At 36.4% G+C, this 6,084-nt stretch overlaps 1 pseudogene; it reads right to left on the bottom strand.

Moving 5' to 3' along the window:
• Window positions 1–298: 298 nt before the first annotated feature.
• Window positions 299–5,676, bottom strand: LOC119625275 (UDP-glucuronosyltransferase 1A9-like; annotated as a pseudogene).
• Between the last annotated feature and the right edge of the window lie 408 nt (window positions 5,677–6,084).

The following is a 6,084-nucleotide window of genomic DNA, read 5'->3' as shown; positions in this document are numbered from 1 at the left end:
CCTCACCACCATCTGTTGTTTCTTGACTTTTTAATAACAGCCATTCTAACTGGTGTGAGAGGATATCTCATTGTGGTTTTGATTTTCGTTTTTCTGATAACTAGTGACGCCGAACATTTTTTCATATGTTACGTTTTTTAATAACATTTTCTTTTCTCTAGCTGACTGTATTGTCATAATAAAGGATATAATACTAATAACATTCAAAATATGTGTTAATTGGACTGTTTATGTTATTGGTAAGGCTTTTGGTAAACAGTTGGCCATCACTAGTTAAGTTTTTGGAGAATCAAAAGTTCTATGTGGATTTTCTGCTGCACGTGTGTTGGTCCCCTTCATTCCCACATTGTTCAGGGGTCAACTGTACTAGGAATGAACAATTGAAAATTGGATTAAAAATACCACTTAAATAGCACCAAAAACATGATATACTTAGGGATATATCTGACAAAGGATGTGAATGACTGTACACTAAAAACTACAGAACACTGATGAAGGACCTAAATAAATAGATATGTTAATGAATTGGAAAACTCGAAATTGCTAAGATGTTGTTCTCCCCAGTTGATCTATAAATACAATACAATCCCAATCAAAATCCAGCAGACTTTTTGTACAAATTAATGAACTTATTCTAAAATGCATATGGTAATGTAGAAGACCTCCAATAGCAAAAGCAATATGAAAAAAAAAAAAAACATTAGAGAGGTAACACTACCTCATTTACAGATTATTACACAGCTATAGTAATCATATATTTCACAAATAGATCAACAGAACAGAATACAAAGTCTAGAAATACATGCACAGATGTATGAACCACCAAGTTTTTACAAAGGTACAAAGGCAATGCAGTGGAGTAAAGGTTACGCTTTTCTACCGTTGAATATTCACACGCAAAAAAACAAGAAAAGACCTCTGTGTCTTCTCACCACAAGTCTATAAACCCAGTTTTACCACGATGAAAACATCAGGCAAAACACACACTGACATTCTAGAGGAACATTCTACAGGACACCTGACCAGGCTGCTCAAAACTACCCAAGTCACTAACAACAAGGAGAGTCTGAGAAACTATCACAGGCTGGAGGAGACTAAGGAGACATGATGACTACATTTCAGGTGGTATCAATGGGATCCCATAAAAGAACAGGGAAATTAAGTAAAAATTAATGAAATCTGAAGGAAACAGACTTTAGCTTTTAGTTCATCATTATGTGTCAATGTCGGTGAATGAGTTGTGATGGATGTACCATAGAAACATGAGATTTAACAATGGGGGAAACTGGACACAGGGTAGATGAGAATTCTCTAAACTATTTGTTGCAACCTTGCTATAACCCTATATTTATTCTACAATGAAGCATTTGTAAGAAAGGTCACTCAACAGACTGTGAGAAAATATTTGCAGGATCCCTGGGGATGCACATGATGAAGGATTCATCAGAGGCATGGTGAGAGCTGCTGGATGATCTCTGCAAATGGTTTTGGAGTCTGATGCTGGAGCTTAAGGACCCCAGGTGGGTCTTCTGTTGAAGAGACTATTCTTTCCCATTTGAATGATCCTGACACCCTTGTCAAAATTTGGTACCTAGTCAATTGGCCAAGGATGTATATGTTTGGGTTTATTTCTGAATTCTCCATTCTATTCCATTGGTCTGTATTGAAAGATGTTGTGTGAGACAATAAGGGGAAATTTAATTATGGACTGTAAATGAGATAATATTAAAGAACTTTTATTGTCTTAGATATGATAATGATACTGTGGCTATGTAACAAATTTTTCCTATTTTTTTAATATTAAATGAAGTATTCAGTGATGGAATGACATGCCAAGAATTTCTTATTAAAATGGCACAGATTGCTTTTTAAAAGTTTTCTTTAAAAAGACAGAATAAAACGACACATGAATTAGCACAGAAAAATAGTGAAAATGATTTAACCTAAGAATGGATAAGTGGGTGCTCATTACACTGAGTCTCTCCTTTGTGTATGTTTGAAAACTTTGAAAATAAAAACTTGATGTAAATGATGTTAGTGGGAGGCCTTAGTCTTGTCCACCAAAAGCTAACTTTGAATTTGGATCTTGGACTAGAGCCAGAATCTTAGAGCAATGGCGGAAGCACAGATCTTTTATTTATTTGTAACCATATCCCACCCCCAGAGCTGCACCTGCCATGGATGGTAGAGACGGAACCTGAATTCTTTTCACCTAAAACCAGTGATTAATTCTGTTGGAACTTAACAAAAATTCAAAAAGACTAGGAGTGAATTCCTCTTTTTCCCATTAAAACTATTTCAATGTTCTGCTGAATTATCTACACATCATTCATCAACACACACACATTAGACTGCTGAAATGTAAAAGAATGACCATACAGAATGATATAGTTTAGAAGTCTGTCCCCTCCAAATCTCACGTTGAAATTTGATCCCTGACATTGGAGATGGGGTCATCTGCCATCCTTGTTAAAGTATTTAGTTACATCTCTGGATGTAATTCTCTTGGATAGGCTCAAGGAGATTTTGTACAAGAGAGCATCAAGAAAATCCCCTGTGCAGGGTCTGGGACACTGCACACTAACACACCTGCACATACACAAACACGTACATGCACAAACACATACTCCATCATCAAGTAATGCTTCCTTCTCATCAGACAGATGAGACATAGATTCTGAATCCTGTTTCCCAGAAAGATGTAACCAACTGCATGCTTTTCCCAGATACATCCTGACCTCTGAAACAAGGAAGGAGCAATATGCAGTGTCCATCCTTTCGATGACAATTTACTTTTGTGGTTGGGCCATATCCAAGGCTCTTTGCCAGAAAGCCTTCTTTGAGTTCTGAATTCCTCTGTGAGAATTCTGCTGGCTTTACATGTATAGTCATAAATATATACATTAATATATATATAACCTTCCACAAGTATAAAAACTCTCATACATCCATATTCTTTAATAGACACATAAACACATTTATTTCATATCTCATAAAAGATATTTATAATCAAAATAAATGAAACCATATATAGTTTAATGTTTAATATTTTATAGATATCTCTCTATCATAGGTGATATAAAATCATACAGGTTTTTATATCTCTAAAGGCCTCTGGGTGACCCTGTGAGCCACAATGAACTCAGTGTGGGTTCAGGAAGTGGCAGGGCCTCACCCTCAGCCAAAGGGTGTGGGGTGCAGGCAACACATAAGTGGAGGTTGGTACTATAATTAATGGAGGGTAAAGGGGAGAAAAGTGCTTAGACAAGTCTAACCTCTTAGATTTCTGCCACTTGCATCTCCTGGCCTAGTCTTGTGAAGATCTGAAAGTCATGCTTAATTTTGAAAGGCCTGCAACTGTAGTCCTCCTGCTTTTTAGAAAGAGCATTATTTCACTTTCCCGTGAGTTGGCTGAACAGCCACTCTGTCGCCAAACATCTGCCGATATGTGAGAGAATATGACTGTGTTACCAAGTCTATTGAACCTTGTAAGAGGCCAGAACAATAGATAAATTGTATACTCTATCCCTAATAAAATAATATACTGAGATTAGACATTAGGTGTTTAATCTGGATTTAGCAACTATACATTTGCTAAGAATGTTATTCTGGTATTTGTCAAGGACTTTTCAATCACAAGTGACTGAATCCCTATTTAAACTGGCTACTCTCACAATATTACTCAATAGTGTTTTGGATGTATACGCTCCAGGAAAGCAAAATAAGTGGTATAAATATCAGAGAAGGGAATTCTTTGCAGATGACATTGTGTATTGTACATCTAATCTATACTACAAAATAATAAGAAAAGTTAGTAATGTGGCTGGATACAAGATACATATGCAAAAAACAAAACTTTAATTTCCCATAGTCAGCTAAACGTAGAAATGGAAAAATTGCCCTGTACCCAATAGTTTCAAAAATACTGAAATGCCAAGGAATAAATGTTAATAAGAAACATAAAATGCTTATATAGTGAAAAATTTTATTTATGTATATAAAACAAGATCTGAATAAATAGTGAGACATACATATTCATGAACAGGAAGACATAATAGCAAAAAGAGGCCAATCTTCAATTCAGGAAAATCCTGTCACCCTACATGTAGGGCTCTAGTCAACTAAGATAAAAGCAATAATATGGAAATATATTCATGTAAGGAAAGCATTAAAGAGTGTTTACATGGCCTTATTGCTAAAGGCAAAAAATGCAAAATGCCTAAATCTATATCAATATTAATTGGTTAAAAACTACATTCTATCCAAAGAAAAGTATTTTATGCAATTATTAATAGAACTTGTCAAAGCTGTCTGTACTGGTCTATAAAGGTATCTATAATTTATTGGCAAGTGAAAAATGCAAAGAAAAGAAGAATATGTCCAGCCCAATACTAGATTTTATTTTAACAAAATAGGTGTGAGAATTTACATTAAATATAGTGCGTACATACTTTTTTAAAAAAATGCAAAGAATGTGCACAAAACTAAGAGCATTTCCTCTAGGGGGTCATACAGAATTAACAAAAGAGGGGAGTTTCATTTCTTACTGTGGTTTTTGGTACTTTTCTAAACATGGTATTTAAAAATGTAGGCTGCATATGATATACAATTTTATAAATTATAAATACATATCTTCAAGAAGGGCAGTTTTATAAAATTTGCTAACTGATAAGTACATGCACTGGCACAAAATAATTTGTTAAACTGGAAAGAAATCTGAAATGAAACAAATGAAAATGTCACATCACACTTCAGTAAAGAATCCTTTTTTAATTTCTAAAGCTGAAATATTCTTAATGTGCTAAAGGAGAGATGACTTACCATAGGCAATGGCTTTCCCTGATGGCAGTTGATACCACCAATGAACACCATGTTGGGCATCACGGGTTTGGGATAGTCCAAAACAAAGTCCGTTCGCAACAACCAAATTGATATTTGTCTGTGAAGATCATATACCGTGACAGGTGTTTGAAGAATTTCAGAGGCTATTTCTAGGGCACTTTTGAAAAAACGGTGGCATAATAAACGTTCCTCCAAGTGCATGATGTGGTTCCGTACTCTCTCCTTGAAAGTCATGGCATCTGAGAACCCTAAGAGAATTCTGGGGACATAGGAAAGAGGAGCAGGGCACTGCGCACCTTCTTCAAGATAGTGGCAAAATATTCCCCTGGCGAAGACCACAGAGGGGAGGGAGAAATATTTGGCAACAATTAAGCCACAGATATCAAAAGGATCCAGAAATACCGCATCAAAAGAACTCTCCTTTAAGTATTCCACTAACTTTTTGTCCTTAAACAAACTCCTGCACTTTGAAAAAAGTAAGTCAAAAATGTCATTGTATGAACCCATTATTAGAGAAAATATACTTTGTACTCGTGCTTCCCACTGAGCCTGGGCAAAAGCCTTGAACTCCTGGTCCAGAACCTCCAGAGTGTATGAAGTTGAGTAAGTCTTCACTGTGCAATTCAGTGGTCTTCCCAGTTGCCAACTCACCTCTGGCATGACTACCACCACCTCATGCCCCCTGAGAATTAGTTTCTCCACTACCGACCTCATGGTGAACCAGTGGCTCCCATCCACAGGCACTACCAGCAGCTTCCCTGCCTCAGCAAAGCCACAGGTCAGCAGCAGACACACACACAGGGGAAGGGTACTGGTCCACCCTGTGCGAGCCATCAGAGAACTGCAGCCGAATGCAAGCAGCTGGGATTCTAAGCTCCTATGATACAGTAGACGGGAGAATTACAAGCACAAAACCTGATCCCAATAGAGGGCATGTATTTATCCTTTCATTAAAAAAAAAAAAAAATCAGTCACTGACAATGATTTACTCAAAAGAACAAGAATACACAAGTAGCCTTTGCTGAGATACCTATTTTTATGTTTTCCAGACAAGAATAGCTTACGTTCTTTGCCTTGGGGGCAGAACATGCCCTGTGCTGCAATGTGAGTTTAGAAGTAGAATTATTAACCAATCCTTTTGGACCTTCAAGGTTCAGAAAGATAAAGTAAAAGTAAATTTGATTAAAGCTAAAGTTTTAGGAATTTGTCCCAAATTAAAATTTAGATTTTACCTTTAGGCAA

The sequence above is a fragment of the Chlorocebus sabaeus genome, chromosome 10 (assembly GCF_047675955.1).
Source record: "Chlorocebus sabaeus isolate Y175 chromosome 10, mChlSab1.0.hap1, whole genome shotgun sequence".
NCBI lineage: Eukaryota > Metazoa > Chordata > Mammalia > Primates > Cercopithecidae > Chlorocebus > Chlorocebus sabaeus.
Note: the sequence above shows the minus strand (reverse complement) of the source record. Positions and strands in the feature narration are given on the sequence as shown.